General features: G+C 37.8%; 1 protein-coding gene across 6 annotated transcripts in view; it reads right to left on the reverse strand.

Moving 5' to 3' along the window:
- The window catches only part of KCNAB1 (potassium channel, voltage gated subfamily A regulatory beta subunit 1), a 434,134-nt gene that overhangs the window by 36,609 nt on the left and 373,174 nt on the right, over nt 1-24,351 (reverse strand). The window lies entirely within an intron of this gene.

Here is a 24,351-nt window from a genome sequence, read left to right on the forward strand (position 1 = left end):
CCCGTCTCGGCCTCCCAAAGTGCTGGGATTACAGGCTTGAGCCACCGCGCCCGGCTACTTACTTGATATTCTAAAAAATATTCTAAATGGTTTCTTCTTGCCTGTACAGGCTTTTTGGACTCTCCTTTTCCCTTCCTTTTGTTTCTATGGAGGTAAATAGCAGTTCCCTGAGGAGCAGAATGGAAGCTGACTGGGGAATCTCATGCATTATTAATGTTTTTCCCTGATCATACTGGTGTTCTGTATTGAGGGTAATTATATTTTAGAAATCAAAGAAGCAGATGACAATGACAGTCTCTGGTAGAGATGGAAAGGCCTACTTCAGGACATTTGCCTGGTTAGAAGGTTATCTTATCTCTGTATGAGACTCAACTGCTGCAGTCTATGCTAGTACATTGATATGTAGTCAGTGAAGCCCCTCAAATTCTATCATAGAACATGGTCAAGATAGTTTTGACCTAGAAAAATTTCAAAGCAGGTGTTACCAGTTACTCATCACTGCTATTGATGATGATACTTTCACAAACATCTGATTTTCAATAACTTGATTTTTCCAGTGAATGTACCAGAATGAATGATCTACAAAATGTATACAGAAATACATAAGGAAAATAGCCTACTCTGTAGGTTTATTTGATAGAGCCAATTTATTCTAGCTTTAGAATAGTTAAATGAGACTTTTTTATGTATCAGAAACAATTAATAAACCTAATCAGCAACATGTGGAAAGATATAAGTTGTTGTTACCCTTCATTTAACTATAATATATAAAAATGTCTAAAGCTAATATCTTTAAGAATTGTTAGTTTTTTATTTTGTGATTCTCTTGAGCTTTGGGTTGCAGTTTTTCTTATGGAGAAATCAAGATATCTCTAACTTCTTGATGTATTGAATAATTAGGGGTTTTTTTTCTTTTTAAATGGAGTAACTTGTTGAAAACTCAATTGGAAGTCTTAAATTGTAAAAGATTTATCTGCTCTTGTCACTGGAAATGCAGTCACATGGTGCTTTAGGAGTGATTGTTCCAACAAATCACTGAGAACTAATCTTTTGTCTAACCCTCCACGCTGCTATTCCCAGGCTGGTTGCCCTTGTGGCACTGGTGTGGCTGTCAGTGACATGTGAGGCCATGTGCTTCCTTATACCTATTCAGCCAGGCCCTCTGCTTCACTATTCCAAGAAAGACTCCTGAGATTTACTCTGATTGGGCTGTTCCTGTCACATGAACCAATGACTCTAGCCAAAGAGGGGAGGGGGAAAAGGATCATTTAGCTTACAACCCAGAGCCTACCTCACAACCAAGGAGTGGCAAGGAGAGAGTAACGCAGCCTTCCTCTGGGTCAACTGGCAATCTTGGAAAAGAGTCACCCCCATATGAAAATTTGGGCACCTGAGAAAGCAGGGTGGCTGCTGGGTAGACAACCAACAATTTCTACTCTGCTTAGATTGGGTCTTGTGGATCACACTAGGGAGCTGGGTTCCTAGGTCACATGGCAACAGAGGGACAGAGTGGGCATGAACTCTATTGAGTGCCTACCTTGTGCTTGGCTTGGCTCTGTGCTGGGAATTTTTCCATTATTGCATTTATGTTTTGCTACAGCCCTATGAGGTGGTATTACATTCCCACTTTATGTTTGAAAAAATCAGGTTCAGGAGAATGAAAATTTGATGAAGCCAGTTTTAAATTTCTCTCTGAAACCAGCCCCACCCACTAGCCCCCAAGCTGAAGCAGAATGAAGCAAAATATCTTTATCTCTTTTTCTTCATCCACATTTGTATTTCATGCAAACTCTTTTGATTATGCAATTTGAAGCACATAGAGGGTTAACAATATGAAGGGACCTCAAAAATTTCATGGAAAAAGGAAATTAAAAGATAATAATAAAAAGTGTAAATTTTATTTCTCAACTTAAGCCCCATCAAGTTAAAGGCACTTTTGTAAGCAATGGTACCAGCCATTTAGTTCACCCCTAAAGAACTGAGGGTCCTAGACATTTAACTATATCAATACAGTCTTTTCGCATTATTAACTAAAGAAAAATGGGTCCCCTTTAAAGATTATTTTTAAGATTAAGAAACAAAAAAAGAACGCAGAAGGAGCCAAATCAGGACTGCAAGATGGATCCCTTATGATTTCCCATCAAAACTCTTGCAAAATTGCCTTTGTAAGAGCAGGAGCATTTTCATGATGGAGAAGGACTCCTGGTAAAGCTTTTCCAGGTGTTTTTCTGCTAAAGCCTTAACTAACTTTCTCAAAAACACTCTCATAATAAGCAAATGTTATCATTCTTTGGGCCTCCAAAATGTCAACAAGCAAAATGCCTTGAGCACACCAAAAAGCTGTTGCCATGACCTTTGCTCTTGACCAGTCTGCTTTTTCTTTGACTGGACCACTTGCATCTCTTGGTAGCCATTGCTTTGATTTTGCTTTGTCTTCAGGATCATACTGGAAAAGCCATATTTATCCCCTGTTACAGTTCTTCAAAGAAATGCTTCAGCATCTTGATTCCACTTGTTTAAAGTTTCCATTGAAAGCTCTGCTCTTGTCTACGGCAGCATTGTGTGCAATGGTTTTGATACCCACGGAAAGAAAACTTTGCTCAATTTCAGTATTTCAGTCAGAATTGTGTAAATCGAACCAATTGAGATATCTATGGTGTTGGATATTCTTTCCACTGTTAATCATCAGTCTTCTTTAATTAGGTCATGTATTAGTCCGTTGTCATGCTGCTGATAAAGACATACCTGAGACTGGGCAATTTACGAAAGAAAGAGGTTTATTGGACTTATGGTTCCACATGGCTGGGGAGGAAGACATGCAGGAGCAAGTCACATCTTACATGGATGGCAACAGGCAAAGAAAAGAGAGATTGTGCAGGGAAACTCCTGTATTTAAAACCATTAGCTCTCATGAGACTCATTGACTCTCATGAGAACCTCACAGGAAAGACCTGCCCCATATTCAATCACCTCCCACCAGTTTCCTTTCATAATATGTGGGAATTGTGGGAGTTACAATTCAAGAGGAGATTTGGGTGGGGACGCAGTTGAACCATATCAGGGCATAAGCAAGATGAATTTTTCTTCTTGCAAACTGATGTGTATGGTTTGCTGCTGTGGGCTTCATCTTCAACATTGTCTTGTCCCTTCTTAAAATGAGTTAACCATTTGTAAACTTCTGATTTCTTTCGGGGCATTGTCACCATGAACTTTTTATAAAGCATCAATAATTTCACCATTCTTTCTCCCAAGCTTCACTGTAAATCTGATGTTTGACTTGTTTCAATTTTAGCAGAATTCATGTCGCTTTGACAGGGGCTCTTTTCAAAGTGACGTCTTATCCTTCTTAGTGCTTCAAACTAGATATTGTTTAGACATCCTATACCAAGTTAGTATGAGTTTAATTTGGCACAAAATAAATATGCAGTCCATGCACAGTTTTTTTCATAATACACATTTTTCCACAAACTTTTTGAAGACCCTTTGTATCTATATCAATTGAAGAAACAAGCCTTTGGGCCTATCGGAATGTGATGTATTAGGCAACATACTCACTAAGAATAGTTTTCCTAATGTTCATTGAGTTACTAAAAAATAAATTTAACCAAACCCAACCAGTTCTACATGGCATCTAATATTTCTATATTCATTAGTGGAACAGTTATTTTTATACTTGGAAGCATCTGTCATTGCATTGCAGACATCTGACTCAAGTCTTAAATTTATGATCTTTTAAATTGTGTAAATGTCATCCTTATTGGTCAGACAGACGGATGTGGAATCTTGACATATAACTTCTTATTCTATGATCCTGTTGACATATAACTTCTTATTCTATGATCCTGTCTGGAGATTTTTATTTATACAACTGTCTGTGTATCAGCTTCCTGGGACAGGCTTTTAACTATTTTAAAAGGAATTCTGTCTTGTAGATGAAGGAATAAAGCAAGAATCTTGGCAGAGGATTGATAAGAGTAAAAAAATATTTACCCTAATGAGATTTTCTACTGGTAAATCCAGTTTCGTGCTGTAACAGGAAGCAATCTTCATTGCTCCTTTAATAGCATAGAGCTGGCCTTCCTTCCTGGTTGTGTCATGACACATGTCTGGAAGGAGATACTTTCTTCATGTTAACGATATTAAAACCTCCACTTAGTTCATGCAGCTCACTGGCAGTCTCAAATGCATTTTAGCTCTGTAGCACTTATTTATATTTGTCAGATATCTGGTAACAACCAAAAGGCAAGTTTAAAACTTGATATGTTAGAATAAACTGCTTTTTTAGTTTTTCAACAGTGAATTACCCAGCAAGGAGGAGTTTAATATTTTAAATATTAATGTTAATATTTTAAAATACAGCATCTGTCACTCTATATGTTAAAATGTGAGGCTGGCCCAGTAGTGGCTGGGCAACTGTCACTGCAAGGGCCATTACAGAAGAGGCTGTCCTGTCTCCATGGGTCTTCCCTGGGATGCCCCCTTTTATTTTCCTTATACCTATTTCACTGTTCCACACATTGTCTGGTTGTATCTGGGGCCCTTAATCTCTTTCTTTGGGGCTTTCCTTGATGTTTCTGAGGCTCTTCCCCATTCCCCATACAATGTTGGCTGTTTTCCCTTATTTTCTCCTTTAGAATCTCCTACTAAGGAATGACTCATCAAGGTTTATCATGGTAAGATATTGCTTCTACTACATGACCCATTAAAGTGGCTACAAAAACAAATAGATAGTTTTGGGTTTATCATAAAAATGTATGCAAACATTCTATATCACATATATTAGCCCATTTTCATACTTCTATGAAGAAATACTTGAGACTGGGTAATTTATAAAGAAAAGGAGGTTTAATGGACTCACAGTTCCACATGGCTGGGGAAGCCTCACTCTTATGGTGGAAGGCAAAGGAGGAGCAAAGGCACATCTTACATGGTGGCAGGCAAAAGAGCATGTGCAGGGAAACTGCCCTTTATAAAACCATCAGATCTCATGAGACTTATTCACTATCACGAGAACAGCACAGAAACACCTGCCTCTGGGATTCAATCACCTCCCACCAGGTCTCTCTCGAGACACATGGGGATTATGGGAGCTACAATTCAAGATGAGATTTGGGTAGGGACACAGCCAAACCATATCACCATAAGAAAGAAATTGATTTAAAACAATAATAATATTTTTCTTTACAAATCTTTACAAATATTATGCCTTTACAAAACTGATATGGAGAAAAATGTCACATGTTTACTCTGTGGCTTCTTCAACTCACCTCCTGCCTCCTAAACCCACCTCTTACACACACAAACACATTTCCTTGTGCTTCAGGGGAAACACCTGCTTGGTTGTGAGGCAAAGGGCAGTAGGAAGGAGTCAGTGACAGGAAATGTGTAATGTATTGTCCTTCTCAGGGACTACACATTCATCAGGCACTGTTAGTTCACCGTAACTCTTTATGGTCTGAACTTTTGTGTTATCTTCATGAGACATTTTGAGACATTCCCTTACATTAATACTAAGGGTCTTTTATCTCTGGGGTATTAAAAACGACAGTTAACACATATGGCACCTTCAATGTGCCTAGTAATGTTCTAAACACTTTACATGTTAACTACTTTATTCCTTACAGCGATCTTATAGAATAGGGTTATTGTTATTCTTATTTCGCACATGAGGAAACTGAGGCACAACAAAGGTGGGTAAATTGTTCAAGGTTACCCAGCTAGTGATGGAGCTGAGATTTGATAGCAGGCAGTCTGGCTGTAGTCTGCTGTTGTTCACAGAGAACACTTCAGCAAGTTAGAAATCAGCAAACTTAGTATTCCATGGTGTGTATGTATCACATTTTCTTTATCAAGTCTATCATTGATGGGTATTTAGGTTGATTCCCTGTCTTTGCTTTTGTGAATAGTGCTGCAATGAACATATGTGTGTATGTATCTTTATAAAAGAATGATTTATATTCCTTTGGGTACATACCCAGTAATAGGATTGCTGGGTTGAACGGTATTTCTGCCTCTATGTCCTTGAGAAATTGCCACACTGTCTTTCATGATGGCTGAACTAATTTACATTTCCACCAATGGTGTAAAAGTATTCCTTTTTCTTCACAACTTCACATACCATGGAATACTATACAGCCACAAAAGGAAGGAGATAATGTTCTTCACAGGGACATGGATGGAGCTGGTGGCCATTATCTCTAGCAAACTAATGCAGAAGCAGAAAACCAAATACCATTTATAAGTGGGAGCTGAATGATGAGAACACATGGACACACTGCAGGGAACAACAGACAATGGGGACTGTTGAAGGGTTAAGGATAGGAGGAGGGAGAGCATCAGGAAGAATAGGTAATGGATGCTGGCCTTAACACCTGAGTGATGGGATGATCTGTGTAGCAAACCACCATGGCACACATTTACCTATGTAAAAAACCTGTACATCCTGCACATGTATGCCTGAACCTAAAATAAAAGTTGGAAAAAAAAAGAAAAAACATTGGCAAACTTGCTTGTAACCAGCAAGGTAGATCAAGAAGCTTTGACAGAACATAACAGGTTACATTGAAAGAATGAAATGTTAACTCTTGAATGTCTTTGGGAACCCACGGGAACCTCAGGAAATGACCTTCCTGAGGTCATTTACTTCATACAGTGTGTGTGACTACATGGCACTCCTCTGTGACACAGCAATGTGAAAAGTCTCTTTTCCCTACTTGGCCTTCATTGCCTTGAAACTTTCATACATGAATCTCTTTCAACACAGGAATTTGACAGGACAGATATAGAACAGTGGAGAAAGAGGTCATTAGTTCCCAAGCTATCCTTCAGTCATAAGCTATTGTCTACAATAAAGCAGGAAAAAGTAAGTGCTGAGTAGAGAAGGAGGCACCATGCAGAATAGGTGAGAAAGGAGGTTGCTTAAATTTAACTCAGGGCATTAGGATCACTTCCCAGGGAAAAGTCTAGAGAAACACTGGTAGACCTAAGAGCCGTGCTCTTCCAGATTTTTTATTATGCTTCCCAATCAGTCAGAAAAAAAGGGCATAAATAACAAAATAATGTTGTAATGAATTATAAGTCATAGAACAAAATCAAAGTCTATGAGTTCATATTGATATAAATAAACAAATAAATGGGGAAGGAGAGAGAGTTCTTTTTTACAGTAGAATGCCAATCTGCCTTCTTCCCCTGCAAACGTTGAAAGTGTGATGGAAATAGAAAACCACCTTGGCAAGCACAACAGCGCTGGTTTCAGGCAAGAATCACTGATGAATGCTAAAATTAAGCATCATCCTGATGAGAAACAGGATATTTGCATAGTTTCAAAGTATCTTCCCCAAAGACACTTATTAATCACTAAAGGAAAAATAGTAACTTTACAATGGAGAAGCCTGGTAGGAACCACCATAAAACCAAGTGATCAAAGTTAACATCATCAGTAATGGGAAAACTAGACATTCTGTACCCTCTAGCATGATGTATTGGGAAGGATACAAAATTATTTCTGTGGTCCTCCTGCCAAAAGTGCTTAATCTGAATTTAATCACTAGAAAATGCCTGAAAAACTCCAACCGAAGGACATTCTACAAAGTAGTCAATAGTCTTGTAAAGTGTCAGAGTTACAAAGACAAAGCCTGAAGAGCTGATCCAGCTTACAGGAGACTAAAGACACATGATGAGTAGCTGCAACGTGTGATCTTGGCCAGAAAAGGATATTAATGGGCAGCTGGAGAAACATGAATAAGACTCAGATTATATGATATTATTGTGTTAATGTTAATCTCCAGGTTTTGATAATTCTAAATGGTTACAGAAGATATTAACATTTGGGGGAATCTGGGTGAGGGGCATATAGACCTTTTTTGTGCTATTTTCCTTACTTTTTATGTCTGACATTATATCAGTGGAAAGTTTAAAAATGGACAAAAATAATACAGCAAATAGAAACTTTAAAAAGGATAATATAATTTCAATGAAGGATTCATTTTTTAAAAAAGAAAAAGGATGCTGTAAAATAGAAATGGTAATATTTTCTTCCTATCCTGCAGTGGATTATCTGGCACAGCCCACTTTGGTGGTTACTGAGGAAGAAGTCAGGCTCCCTACAGCTTGTTTAGGAAGAGGTGGGTGGGGCTCTGGTGTGGGCATATTTCTGGAGGGATCTGGTGAGAGATGAGTTGGCATCTGATCAAGCAATCTGGGCTAGAAAAACTAGCATTGGTTGTGTGTTTCTAAACCCTAAGGACTGTGTCTGGACTTTGACAGCCACAATCATATTTAATACTGACCACTCAAAACCACTGGTATTTTTATCCCATTTGTGTGGTTATTGCTTTCCTCTTTAGCTTTGTCAAAGTAACACATGCACAGTGTTTAAAGAGTCAGTGCTCAAAGGCTTGTAACAAAAAGCAGCAGTCCCTTGAACTCTTTCCATGCACTGCAGCAGGAACTACTTCCAACTTATGTAGCTGTGCACTCTGGTATTAATTTCTGTATTTCTCAATAATATTTATGTATTGCTCTCTTGGTTCAGCTTTTTGAGACATTATCTATTGACCTCTCCTGGAGGTGAAAGCTTTAGCTTCCTCTCATATATCCTTCAACACCCACTATCTTATTAATATATTCATATCTCAACTTTGGGTTAAGTTCATATTTTGTGTTTTCAATTTTTTAGTGGCTTAAACATTTTATTTCTTCCAGCTTTGGAGTTGTTGGACTCAGCTGGGTGTTGCTTGTGACTCCTCCTGCAGTTGTAGTCATACAGAAGCTGAGGTAGGAGTATCCGAATTTCTTCCCTAACATATCTGGTGCCTGGGCTGGGGTGGCTGGAACAACTGAAGATTGGCTGGGTACTTCTCTGTATATATGGTGTCTCCATATGGCAGTTCAGGGCTTAGAGAGTGAGTGCTAAAAAAGAGTGCAATGAAAACTGCCAGCTTCTTAGTCCTGGGCCCCAAACTAATGTAACATCACTTGTGTCTTATTGTTTTGGTTAAAGCTGTTACAGAGCATGTCCAGATTCAAGGGGAGGGGCTTGTACTTCAGAATGAGCAAGTAAAAGAAGTAACCAATCTGTTAGGGCTTTTATCTTCTTTTTTATTCTTTATAGCACTTAACATGGTCCTGCGTTTATTGTAGGTAAGAAACACTTCATTTACTTTTATTTTTTGAAATGGAATGTACCCATCACCAACCAAATTAGAGGTGATATAGTTAGTATCTATTAACATACATTTTTATAGGAGCATTAGGGCTAGGAGTCAGAATTCTGGAGAATTGGATTCTAGTTCTAGTTCCTCCAATAATTAGCTATGAGACCTGAAACAAATGACTTACATTCTTGTCTGTGTCTTGATGTTTTAAAAGAAGATGGTGTAATTAAATTTAGCCAAATTACATTCCAGAATCGAATAATTTCTCTGATACTATGCAGTGCTCATCAGGACACTTAGAGTTCTCTATCTGGTTCTGTTCTTTTTATTGCTTCCTAATTTTATCACCTCCTATTTTTTCATCAAGGAATAATTTTAGATAGCTAGCATGTATTAAATATTAATTATTTATAGAGTACTGTGGCCCTATAAGAGGAGTAAGAAGACCTCCAAGGCCAAATAAAGGCAATATAAGAAAACAAATTACAGGCTAATTTTGTTTATGAATATAGGCATAAAAGTCCTAAATTAAATATTAGCTTACCAGATAATAGTATGATATTTAAAATGATAAAATAATACATCATGAGCAAGTTAAGTTTATCTCCAAATGTAAGTATGATTCATTGTATTTTCATTTTTATGACTAAGTATTTAATATCCATGGCTGAGCAAAGTAGTCTATAATGATTGTATTTCCTTTCTCCCATATATTTTCATGTTACCTTTCATTAACAATTGCTTTATTAATTTAGTTTGATTTGGAGCTACAGCCGAGTCTTCCATACTTTGTGCAAAATATCTCTCAATACAGTTTTCCACATGGTCAAGCTGATAAGAAACTCAGTTCCTTTTTGTTTTCTTGGCAACATTCCTTCTAGAGCCCTCCATTGTCTTGTTGCAGTCTCTGCTGGTCACTTTCTGTGCCGTAAGCTGTCCTCTTGGCGTTTCCCTTCCCATCATCTAGAAAATTCTTCTCCTCCCTTTAATGAATTGGATCCCATGGCTTCCACTTTGTGACTTTATTCTCTCATTTTTTCTTTATTCTCTCATTAAAAAAAAAAAAAAAAAGAATAAAGCACTAAAATTGTGCTTGAACAGTGCTCGTTAAAATTTTTCCTGGGACAGTTAATTTTCTCTTAAGAGATATTCTGTCTTCTGCATGGGGAGGGTGTGACCTGGCTGCTGGTGATCTGGACATGGGTGAGAGAAGGGGTCTGGGGTCTCAAGTCTCATAGTCTTTTTATTTGCAGCCTGGCTCCACCTTGCTCTGTGCCTGGTATCTCTCAGCTTAGAGCCTGTCAACTCAATGTCTCCAGTTAACGAAACTCCTCTTCCTCCATTGGAGGAGAAAGGCAGGACACTGACTGCAGACCTGGGGACATGGAGCTTTAGTAGCTCTGTATCCTCTTTTAAAGAACTACCTTGTTCCTAGTTCCTGCCTCACCCACATCTTCTGTGGCACTGGTTTCTCTAATAGATGAACCATCCTGAGGTTGTGTGGTACATATTAACTTGTTTCTCATCTGCAGGCACTTAAAAAATCTTTCCTCAGTTCTGCTAAGTCATATAATCCTCCATCCCTTTTTCATTTTCATACATATTGGTCTAGGTTTTCAGTTTACTGACACTTTCGTGAGAAATGAAGTTTCTGTTTCTGTTTCTTTGTCTCTGTGTTGTGTATTGGGTAGCTTTTTATTTTTTAAAAGGAAAAGGTAGAAGCATTTGTCCTGCTAATTCCAGGTGTTTCCTTACTTTTTTCCAAATGAGGAAACTGCGAGTCAGAGGCGAAGTGGCTTTCACTCACCCACTCACTCCTTACTTCACCAGAACTCGCTTGTCAATGTTGTTAAAGATTTCCACACTGTTAACACCAATAATGTTCAGTCTTCATCTTACTTGACCTATCAGTAGCATTTGATATAGTTGATCCCTTCTTTCCTCCTTGATGTGATTTATTTCTTTCTTTCTTGAACACTACACGCTTCTCCCCATCCTCTCAACCTCCTAATATTGGAGAGTCCCAGAGCTCAGTCCTCAGTCCTTTCTTTCTATATCTTCTTTTTTTCCCGCTTTTACTACTTGTGTGATTTCATCAGTTCTCAAAGGTTTAAATACCATTCACATGCAGACAGCTCCCAAATTTATGTCCCCATCCCAAGACGGAGTCTCAGCTTTGGTGTCTAACTCCCTACTCAGCATCTTCACTTGGCCACCTAATAAACATTTCAAACTCAAGATGACTAAACTCAAATCCCTGAGCTTCCCCACAACTGGCTCCATATCAGCTTATGATCCCCATATCAACTGATGGCAACTCCATCCTTTTGGTGACTCAGGCCTAAAACCTTGGAGTCATTCTTCACTCTTTTCTTTCCATCACACTCATATCTAATTCACCAGGAACTTCTGTTGCCTCTAATTTCATTATTTATCCAAAGTTAACCACATTATACTTCCACGGCTAGCACCCTCATCTGAGCCTTATTCTCTCACCTAGATTGCTATAATAATTTTTTAACATGTCTCCCTGCTTCTACATTTGCCCCTATAATGTATTCTCAATCCAAGGGAGGAGGTATCCTTTTGAAATGTAAATCAAGTCACATCACTTTTTTGTCAAAAATTCAGAGAGCCCCAAAAGATCTGGCCTCTCTTATCTCTCTAAACTCATCTTCTTCTACCTTCCCCCTTCCTTACTCTGCTGCAGCCACATCAATGTCCTTGATGTTCCTCAAATATGACAGAAGGCTTCCATCTCAGGGCCTTTGCACTGTTTCTACAGCCAGAAGCAGTCTCCTTATCTCTCCTCTGGCTATTCACTTGACTTCTTCAAGTCCTTGCTCAAAACCTACCTTCTCAATGGCCAACTCCAACTTCCTAAGCATTCCCATTCTCATTACCCGGCTTTAGTTTTTCTTTTTTTCATAGCACCTATCAACATCTAATATTCTATATAATTTAACTTTTTGTTATTTTATTGTTTCTTATCTCTCCTGACAGAAAAAATATGCCCAACAGGGGTTGGGATCTTTGTCTATGTTGTTCTCTAATAAATCCTATGTATGCTGTGGTATACAGTAGACACTCAATAAATATTAGTTGGGTATGAATAAATGCACAAGCCAGGTTTTGCACCTGAGTGTTTATACTATGTCATGTTCTTCTGTGGGTCATCTGAGTACTATATGGTGACATTTAAAATGCATTGTGTAGGTTTTTTGAGACAGGGTCTTGCAACATTTGATCTCTGCTCAGGAAGAGAGTAGGGGAAATGGATGAGAGAAAACCAAATTTCATTCTTTCTTCTTACCCATTTTTTTTTTCTTTTTTTATCTCCCTTTTTTGGCTTTTTGTTAATGTTTGTGTGAATTCTCTAGTCAGATGGGTTAATCTCCTATCTCATTAGATAAAAACATTCATTTTAAAATGGTAATTGGGTTTGTTTCATTACCAAACTTGCTTCTAGTTCCAAAGGCGATGATACAATGCTTTCCTTTTAGCCCTTAATACAGAAGAATACTGGTAATACTAAACTTTCTTTCCCTTCCTACTGCTTCTGTGTACAAACTGTTCCATCCACTGGCCCTCAAAAACAAATAAAATGGTTTTCTGGAATAAGCAAGTTCTGTGCTGACTACATTTGGATTGTCAAAATTTTAAGTCTGAAAGTATCTTATTTAATTATCAGCAATTCTGTATGGTTGGCTTCACTGAAGCTAGACACAACGTAAGCTTTCCCTTTTGAATTTAAAACAAATACATAAAACAACATGGGGATACATTTAGAGATGATGGGTAAATTCCAAATTGCAGAGGTTGAGGCTTTTGTGGCATATATTATTTTCCAGTATTTGAACATTAACAAGTAATTACTCCCCAAAGTTGAAGTGACACCTCAAAAGTGTTCAGATTCCCAAGGAGGGGTGGGGTAGAGTTGTGGTGGAGTATGAGGGATGTCTTTGTATAATCTATGAATTTTATACAGGGAGCCAAGTGCCTTATTCCGTAATTTATGGAGACTTGAATCTTAAGCACACAAGGTTTTCCTAAACTTCCAGTTATATTGGACTTAACGGTATTTTCTTATAAAGGAAACACATTTGTTTCTGGAACTAAGAGTTAAATTTTTTTTGGCATGTGCATGTGTAATTTAAGTCAGATAGATTTAAACTTAGGTATTTAAACATGTATAACAAGCATAACTAATGATAATGTAATCCTTCAGCTTAATATTTTAAATCTCCTACTGGTCCTTAATATTCAGTACAGCAAGTATCCTCTGGCCTTGATGAAAACTCTGTTATATGGTAATACAGAGTCCTAAAGTCATTTTAAGTCATAAGCACATCCTCCATCAATCTCAATCAAAACTTCAAACTCAAACTCTTTTTCTCTGCCCAAGCTGGGACCTGTTTAGGCTAGAAGACTACAGGAGTGTCAGGTACATTTGGTTTATCTATTTCTTTATTTTCTCCTTCAAACCTCTGTCCTCCAGCCTTCATCCTCCAGAAGGCCCTGAAGGGAAGGACCCAAGATGACCCCACACAGGAGACATTCATAAGTACCTTCCCTACCAGTCCCAGGAGGTCAGCACTCCCCCAGTGGTGCCACCAAGGAATAGAGTCAGCCCACCTCTTCACCCCTAGATTTTCCAGTCACGCAACAGCTCCAAGGCCACCATGTTCCCCAGTCATGGGGTCATGTTTCAAATCATCTGAAAGGCGTTGAAACCCCATCCCAACCAGGGTGGCAATGAAGAGGCAGCTTTCTCCTGTGCTGGGTTGGATGGAGCTCACAAGCACAGCTTTCTTCATACATACCCTTCTCACTAGATCCCCTTTACTCCCATCTCTCAACTTTTATCTTTTTAAAACCAGTGAGGAGCTCCAGAGTCACTGAACAGAGAGTAAGGGAAGAAGAGAAGGGAAGGCTTCTCTTTGCAGAAGAAAACCAACTTCTAAAGAAAGAGGAGCTGATGGAATCAGGAAAGCACCATCTCACAGCCCTCCTTGTAAAAGCAGATGCAGGCAGGGATCCTTGGTGGATGCCAGAATGAGGTTGTGGGGGACAGCCTATTCACATAGTCTCAAATAATCACATTCTAGGTTGTTTGTTAATTATAAAGTTAAAGAGGTACTGTCACAGTGGAGAAACCTGGCAGACATCACTTTAATTGAGTGATCGACCTGAACAGGACCAGCAATGGGATGCAACAACCCTCCTGAGCCCTCGGAAAACAGTGTGGAGAATACTATGGAACAGTACACAGACATAAAAAAAAAAAAAATGAAATCATGTCCTTTGCAGCAACATGGGCGGAGCTGGAGGCCATTACCCTAAGTGAAATAACTCAGAATCAGAAAATCAAATACCTCATGTTCTCACTTGTAAGGGGGAGCTAAACAAGGGGTACACAAGGACATGAAGATGGAAATACTAGACACGGAGGACTCTAAAAGAGGGGAGGGTGGCAGGGAGATGAGTGTTAAGAAACTACCTATTGGGTACAATGTTCACTATTTGGGTGATCAGTTCACTAGAAGCCCAAAGCTCAGCATTATGTAATAAACCCATGGAATAAACCTGCACATGTACCCCCTGAATCTAAAATAGAATAAATAAAAAAATTAACAGTCATGACAATACTGCAGGATTCATGCCCCCTCCAAAAAAGCAAAACAAATAAATCCTATAAAGGACATTTTAGAAAATTTGAATATGACTTATATATTCGTGAATGTGATGATTGTGTTATGGTCATATAGAAGAATGCCTTATTCTCAGGAGATACTGGAGAAAATATTTATGGGTGAAATGTCACAATAGCAGAGAACAAGAGAGGAAAAAATAAAGGCAAAATGTGGCACAATTTGGTAAATGTATTGGGTATTTATTCTTTCACCATTTCTATAAGTTTTTAATTTCTCAAAATAAACAGCTAGGAGAAGAAAGAGCTATGGAACAAGCTCTCGCACACTTCATTTGAAAGTACAAATGGAGAACTGGCATCTCACTCTAAAATTTCATTTCAATTGTGTCTTGGTGTCTGGCTGAAACTTCGATTATTATATTTTCCGGGGCTTATATATTCCTAAAAGTGTAAACATCTGTAACAACAACAACCTCAAAATATTTGTGCAGGACAATTACAATTTGTAACATGTTTCCACTTACCTCACTTTGTCTTCACGACAATCTTGGAAATAGCTAGAATATTTTTATTCTCCCAGTGTACAATGAAAAACCGAGAAGTTGAAAGTCTGAGCAACTCAGTCAAGTTTATATGCCTAAGACTAGCACCCTCATCTTTTGATTGCAGACCTCATATATTTTCAGGACACATATTAAATATTCAGGAGGGGGGTTAACAAAACCACTTACTCTCTTATTATTAATACTTCCTTTTGTACAGAGAGTAAGAGAGAGACTTGAGGGTGTTTGTTTATCCCCGGCTGTCTGCGAATTTTCGATTAGCCTGACACAGGTGGCTCTGCTCACTGCATTCAATCAGCATGCCAGTAAACCCTCAGAGCGTGTTACTGCTAAGTAATGTTAGTCTCCAAGTCCTCTGCATGTCCTTGCTGATCTGCTGCAGCAGATCGAGGAACTTACAGAAATGAATTCTCCTGAGATCCAGTCAACATCCCCTCAGAATATGGAGTTAAATTTTGTCACAACTCCAACTATCTTTCAGAGAAATGACAACTCACAGAAGGAAGTGCACATGAGTCATAAACCCACAGCCCCAGAATACTAAGCAGCTGTTTTTCACCTGACAGCTGGGGTGAGCAGAAGCAGTCTCTGTTCTCCCTCTCCCTCTCGCTCTCTTTTTTTCTTAACTAAAAACAACGTAAGGGAAAAAGAAGAAGAAGGAGAGAAAAGTACCCTTTTGGAACTTGGTGAAGTCCACAAACTTGTTGTGAGAAGGTACAATAGTCCCCCAAACATTTGACCCACCTCGTTTCTCCTTTTTCAACTTACTAATGATACAGATTGAATCTCTTCTGCCTTCAATGTTGAGTAAAGATGTCATGAAAGAAAAAAACGGTGGTGGGGGGGGAGGGGACAGAAAATAGAGGAAGTAGTTAAATTGCATAGCATGTAAGCATACCCTTCTTTAGAATCTTCCCTTCAAACCAGGACTTTATGGAATAAGGTTGGGAATCATTGATTTCCAAAGAAAGCAAAAAATAAAACACCAGATGAGTACAATTATTTTTCTGGAGTATAGTTTTCTTTAAAGCCAGCTCTTTGTGTATTTTCTGCAGCCTTGGCCATTGTAACTTCTCAGTAGTTCTAGTAAAGATAATTTTTCTAAAGCTCTTGTTCTTTCTATGGAACTCAGTTGGAAAAGATCATTTGTTAACCAGGGCTCTGTTCCTGATAGATGCATATCAGAATGATCCACAGTCAGAACTTTGTGGGCCTCTGTTAATGCTGGAAATTTTTCAACAGGCCTGGAGGATTCGCTGGCCTGAGGCAACATGTCAATGACTGAGAGTGGTGAACTCTGTAATGTGCCTTTATTGTATTACTTAAGATTATTCAGTTCTGCTCAAGAAAGTAAGTGAAACAAAGAAAGAGGATAAATGAAACTGGGTGGAGATGCAAGTAGCTTGTGAGACATAGGCAGAATTTATAGGATGAGCATGGTAAAACTAAGTGGATTAGTAACCCCTGAGTCATAGTAGCCATCAACAAAGTAGAGAATGTGCATGCTGAACACAGATAGGAGGGAGGAATGGAAAGAGGTGATATTGACAACATATCCATATGCATATGACACCAAACAGTTGAAATATATTAAATATAAATACATAAAATATGAGAACTTAAGTGAAGTCTTCAGTCAGTCACCTCTAGGATAACCTGGTAGTAGACTTGGAGACTACAATTGCATCAAGGTAATTTCCTGCATAAAAAATTTATAGCAGTACTACGCAAACCGTAACAATAACAAAAATGGTAGCCCTAAATTTCGCATAGTTACTAGACAACATGCTAAGCATTTTGTAGATATTATCTCAAATAATCCTCGCAATAACCCTATAGAGCAGATATTATTACCTACATTCTACAGATAAGAAAACTGAGGACATGAGAAGTTCAATAACTTGCCTAAGATCAACTGGCTCATAACAAAAAGAGGATTTGAACTGAGATCTGACTCTTAAAGCCATACCCTCTCTATTTTGGAGGCGGCCGAGTTATTTCCAAGCCCCCTCCCCACTGCCCACCATTTCCTCCTGTTAGACCTTATTTGGTCATCCTAACTAAAATCTATCCCTATAACCTCCTAGCCCCCTCCCAGGATTAATTTGTTTCTACATTCTATTAACACCATCTAATGTAACTTTCTCACTAACTTCTTGTCTGTCTCCCCAACAAGAAATGTGATTTTTCTAAGGATAGGATTTTCATTTGATTATTAACTTCTGCTTCTCAAAGTGCCCAGAACAGTACTTGAATAGTAAATATTCAGTGACTATCAACTGAATGAATGAGTTAATCCTATTATTGATTTTTTTTTTTCTAGAGACATCTTTGAAAATAAAGTCACAGGCACAAGATCACCTTTCAGGCTGAATAGATTAACCCTGGAAAATTTAAGATTAGGGGCATAAAGAGTTTCAGAGCAAAATTTTAGGAGAAAAAAATGGGCTATAAGAAAATTACACTGCCAACTCCACGGCTTGAATCTTACAGGACTTCACCAGATCCTCTGCAGTCCTGCAGCTTGGCTATCTCCATTAGATTTTCATCATATTATAATCTCAGGGCCTTGGACTTCTCCCATGATTATCTCTGAGAAGAGATCCAGAGAAAGGAGAGTTTTACATGCCTTACCTAGGGCATTCTAGAAATGGGGCTTATGTTTGTGTGCCCCAGCTGTGGGTGAGGTGCTGTAACCACATTATTAACTCATTCAGATGGTGCTTTATGTTTCCTCTGTTTTCAGTGAGGAAAGTGAGCCTCTGTGGGGATAGCAGCTTGTCCCAAGTGTAAAGTCTGATAGGTAGTAAAGCCAGAATTTGAAGTTGTGTCTGTCTAATGCCCTAGTCCACTCTGCAGAAATATTGTTCCAATGAGGAGGTCCACCATGAACAGAAACATGGAATTTTCTAAACAGATGAACTGGAGACGAAAAGAACTGAAGTGAACCCATTGTTATATTTCTTATGATGGGTGAAATAAATTTGTCTTTTTATGACACAATTTTTTTTGGTCTGTAAAGGATAAAACATCAGCTAAATAGGCCTGAAGTATCAGGAAAATTTTTGATGAATTTGCAGTTAAAACTGCATTTTAAAATTGAAACTTTTTTTTTTTTTTTTTTTTTGGCCACAAGCTTGGCTGGGTTTGGCTCATCTTCTTGGACATGAAAATCACTTTCTCCAAATTAATTTCTTGAAAACTCAACTGTCCCAGCCTTTCAAGCCAGGGGGTTAAATTGATGCGATGTACACCAGAGGCCTTGGGAACATCCTGGCCAAGGTAATAAATGAAATGCATTAAATAATCTTAATTGATATAGTAATACTCAGGGGGCAACTATATTGCCAAAGAATTGTCCCTTTATTCATTTCTGCTCATTTAGATATCAATCACACTTCTAAAGAGAGATGCAGCACATCTGGATGCTACTGCGATTGCAGATGAGAAACAGCATGTAGGTGTCCTGGGGCTGTTTGGCAACAACCTGTCAACATCTCCTTGAAATATGTTGAACCAGGTACTAGAATGTTTATAGAGGTTAGGAAACCAAGATAGGTTTTCAAGTAGAGGAAAATGAAGTTAGAGCTATTTAACTTTGGAGCTTTATTCATTCAATCACTCAAACACTTGTTCAGTCCTTCATCCATCCAACCGATAAATATTTATTGAGCACCTACTATGTGCCTGAGGCTCTGTTAGACTGGGAATATAGTTTATGAGCCTGTGTGGTCAAGTACAGTAGCTAACTAGCCACATGTGGGCTACTGAACACTTGAAATGTGGCTGATCCTAATTAAAATTGTCTACTGAGCAGTTGAAATGTGTTGCTTCAAATTAGGGTGTACACAACTGATTACACAAAGACTTAGTAGGGAAAAAAAAGAATGTAGTATACGCCATTAGGAACTTTTGGATACTCATGGATCGTGTTGAAGTGATAAGTTTTGATATATCACGTTAAATAAAATATAATAAATAACCTCACCTGTTTCTTTTTACTTTTTTTTTTTACTTTAAGTTCAGAAATGCCATGTACAGGACGTGCAGGTTTGTTACATGGGTATACATGTGCCACGGTGGTTTGCTGCACCCATCAACCCGTCATCTAGGCTTTATGCCCCACATGCATTAGGTATTTGTCCTAACACTCTCTCTCCCCTTGCCCCCGATCCCCCGACAGGCCCCGGTATGTGTTGTTCCCCTCCCTTTTTACTTTTTTAGTGTAGCTAATAGAAAATTTAAATTATATATATATGGCTTGCATTATATTTCTATTGGACAGTGCTGTAATATTTGCAGAAGATTTCTTCCTTCTATATCATGTTTTTTCGGATAGCTTGAAGGTAACTTTCAGGTAAGATAATAAAAGATAGAGGTGGAAGGGCTGATCTATTGTGGGGTAAATGATGTTTCTAGGTTTTAGGTGGTTAATTTTTGTTTTGAAAACTTTTTACTTTGGAAGTTATATATCTAGGTCCAGTATTTTGGAACTGTCAAAATGTAGAAAATTTGGGATACTGTAATGTTTTTTGCTTTCTGGCATTTTCTGAGTTGTCATTGGATATCCTGAATCCCTGAATATCCATAGATGGCTACTTTCACATGACAACCCTAAAAAAGATGGCTTAGAAAGAAATACTTATGGAATGGGTTATTTGACAAGATGATACTATGGGAATAAGTGAAGCTAACTTTGGTCTTGCTTCTCTTATTTGAAATTAAGACATATGGGCTGCTTTATGTCTGCACTGATCTGCTAGCAGGAAAAAATAAATAACTGGAACTGTAATCAGTATGGAAATAATATTTAATGACTCAGGAATTCTGTAAGAATAATCAGTTTTGGCAAAAAGCTCTATGTGAAAAGTAAAGACTCAATTCCAAGTGTTTTTAAAATCAAATACTAACTAAAATTTAATTTAATTTAAAAATCAGATTCTTAGATCAACAAGTTAGTGTGTCCCCTCTTTTTGCTTTTGTCTACAAGGGGTACAGGCTTACACTCTCCTTTCATGACCACAGTTAGGCTCAATCTCTTCTTCCTGGAGCAGTGAGAATAGTATAGGTAGAGATATTAGCCTGGTGTTTGGGAATGACAGAAAATCAAACAAACAAACAAACAAACAAACAAAAAACTCCTCATACACGTCCTTGGACACACAAATGCTCTTTGTCCATCCATGTCCAGACTGACTCTATTGCCTGAACTTTTTCTTGTCTAATGAGCTCGAGAGAAGATTTTGAAATACATATTAGGGATTTGTGGAAGTGAGAGAATTAAGGATATGAGCTTCATAGAGCATAAAAAACTGTCAGTGACTCTACTGGGAGGAACACAGACCCATAAGAAGGAAGAAATGGGATGTGGGGCTGATTTTTTTCTAGGACTGGAAAACATACCATCGTTGCCAGATATTGTAGCAGAGACAGATGGCATGACAGATGCTGTGAAAGAAAAATGACTTACTACTAGGTGAACCAGAAAAAATAAACAAGAGGGACAGAGGAAAAAGTACACAAGCTCCCCTCTGTTGTCAGGAACATCTTCCCATAGCCTGAAAATGTCTAACTGTATTCCATGGGGTTGCAGATTGCGAATGAAGTGTCTCACCCCTTTCTCCACTGATTACACCTTTGGAATTTACAGCCATTCTTTTGAGAGGACTCACTTTTTGTCTATTGATCTTCTAAGAAATAAGGGAAGGAAACAACTAATTGGATATATGATGCCAATATATTATAAAGATGCTGCAGTTAATCTTTTTCTGGCTCAAATGGTTGCTATACGATATGTAGAAACTGGCTGAAACTCATCTTGGTTTATTTTTAAAATGTTCCCGATTAACATCATTTCATGGTAGAAATCACATGAATGCAATTGGCATTTTAATAATGTTTAAATGGAAGTTGTTTAAAACGTGTCTTAGCGATGCTCATTGTGGGCACACACATGACCCTTGACATTTGCATAGTTTATGACTGGAGACTCTCAGTGTCTCCAAGTTCTTGAACACTACTCTACTCGGTAATCAGTGACAAATAAGAGCAAGCACTGAGTTGGGTTGAACTCATTTGAAAGTGCTATGTCCCCTGTGTTTAAAAGAGGTGCCTCAGCAAAATTATGTCAGCATGTGTTGTGACTCCATGGAGTTGACAAATAATAGTTGAAATCAATAAAAATGATTTACAAACGTTAAGGGTCTATAGTATTAATACATGTAGATTTAATATATAAATACGCAACAATATATACTTGGCAAACACTGTTTTGTCACTTAAACAGAAATGGATGCAAGTGAGCCTAAAATAGCCAATGTGAGTTGCTGAAACAAGAAAAAAGTAATATCATTTGATATTAAGGATTTTTCTGCCTCCACCAAAAAATAAAAAGGTTGGACAACTATCTAGTGATGATTTTTTTCACCACATTTGAAAAAAAAATTGAATAATTAATTAAAGCCAATAGAATATCATTGACTAACAGAGTTACTGCAGTGTTTTCAAGGGTAATTTGATTATAAATAACATTTGACTTCTGTCATGTTTTTAGAAACACTAATAGTCTTCCTAAGGTAGACCCCCATTGTACATGTACAGCTTTATTCCCATACATACACAGTATGATTTACAAAATTGTTGCAAAGGTGACTCTCAACAACATGGAATCCAGAACTAACACAGGCACCTTATTTTTCCCCCATTTTTAGGGTGCCAAATGTACCCAAGTTCACCTGACAGTCCTGTCTCTTTATTTCCTATTGCTTCTTTATTTCCCAGATCAGTACTTTCCCCTGGCACAGTAAAGTAGAAAAGACTATATGTATAGATGTGTTCCCAGAGACTTACATCAAACTCTGATTGTTCCAGTAGACCCACCTTGGAACAAATAAGTGTACTAAGTTTGAGGATAAACATTTTCTGAAAGCTAGGAAAAACTCACATGGATGCTATTTCAATCTGGAACAAGTCCTGCATGAGGAGCTGCCTGTGGAATGTCCCTGCTAGGTTCTCCCAGAAGAATAAGCCTCAAAACTTGATTGGCCTGCTTGGGTGAGTCTCCTCTTGCTGGTGAGGGGAAGCAGGCTACATTCCAGCATGAGGTGGTTGATTGCTGCTGTGCTACAAAATGCCATGTGCCTTGACCTTATCAACAAGTGGCAAATCTCCATTGTTTGACACTCTTCATTATGCTTCTGAACTTGGAAAATGACTCATGATAAAAGAGCTTCCCATTCCGCTTTGTGGAATTGTATATAAGAAACTACTTGGGGAAAATGTAAATTTTCTCTGATTCCCACAAAGGCTAAACAATGTTGTGAACTCCACCAGACAGCAGCAATTATTTTTTAAAAAACTTTGAAGATTTCTTTTAATAAATTTCAACATATTATAAATATTGATACAAGAGACATCATTATCTTGTTGGTGTCACAAAGTTTGACTCCTAATTGAGGATTTCCTCCTTCTTCTATAAATGTAATGCAAATTATGTTTTCTGTTTCAGAGACTCCTACAATATATTCCAAAAATAAAAGGCAGAGGTAAGATGGGGAAAAAAAAATCCTTAAAAATCTTAGATGTTCTGCTATCCTGTACATGGTGTAGTTGCAAAGAACACTGTCTAAAAGAGAAAAATAGTCACTAGGCACCTAAAATGTGAAGCAATTCCAGTCTTTCATAGACCTCACTAAATGGCATTTTACTTGACACTTTTGCAGACTAAATAACTTTAGTGCTCTGTTTTCATGTGTCATTAAGAATTGTATGACTGGAACATTTCTACACTGCTGGTGGGAATGTAAACTAGTACAGCCACTATGGAAAACAGTGTGGATATTCCTTAAAGAACTAAAAGTAAAACTACCATTTGATGCAGCAACCCCACTACTGGGTATCTACCCAGAGGAAAAGAAGTCATTATTTGAAAAAGATACTTGCACATGCGTGTTTACAGCAGCACAATTCACAATTGCAAAAATCGTGGAACCAACTCAAATGCTCATCAATCAATGAGTGGATAAAGAAACTGTGATATATATATATATATATATATATATATCTATATATATATGATGCAATACTACTCAGCCACAAAAAGGAATGAATTAATAGCATTTGCAGTGACCTGGATGATACTGGAGACTATTATTCTAAGTGAAGTAACCCAGGAATGGAAAACCAAATATTATATGTTGTCACTGATATGTGAGAACTAAGCTATGAGTACACAAAGGCATAAACATGCTACAATGGACTTTGGGGCCTTGGGGGGAAGAGTGGGAGAGGGGCGAGGGATAAAAGACTACAAATATGGAGCGGTGTATTCTGCTCGAGTGGTAAGTGCACCAAAATCTTACAAATCACCACTAAAGCACTTACTCACGTAACCAACTACGACCTGTACCCCAATAACTTAGGGAAAAATAAGATAAAAAATAAAAAAGAGTTGTATGACATCATATTATCCTTGCAATAAATACTTCTTATGCTTATGATTTGCTTTATCAAACACCTAATCTTTGCTTTGACAAAAAATATGCAGTTTTATGTCATTTCCATGGAAAATTTCCAACACTGATACTGTTTATAATAAACTCCTAATTTTACCCAGATTCAAGAAAGAAGAAAACTGTAGGAGAAAGTTAGATATAAGAATATATATATTTTACATTTCTCTGTAGTTGAGAACGAGATAAATGGCAAGGAAAATAATTTCCATAACTTTTTTATGGTCAGAAATACAACCTAGAAAAATTTATAATATGTCAATCATTTATACTTTTCCATTACTATAACCCTTCTATAACCCTATAACAAGAATCACTCTTTACAGAATCTGGTTTATTACAAGATCCTGCCTTTTGAATCATCAAGGACAAAGTTACCTTCAGTGTAATCTCATGTGAATCAAACTATTCTAATTATTTTAAAAGTGGTAATCCATATCATATTGTTCAAATAACCAGAATATTCATTT

This window comes from Mandrillus leucophaeus, unplaced genomic scaffold (assembly GCF_000951045.1).
Source record: "Mandrillus leucophaeus isolate KB7577 unplaced genomic scaffold, Mleu.le_1.0 Scaffold554, whole genome shotgun sequence".
Lineage (NCBI taxonomy): Eukaryota > Metazoa > Chordata > Mammalia > Primates > Cercopithecidae > Mandrillus > Mandrillus leucophaeus.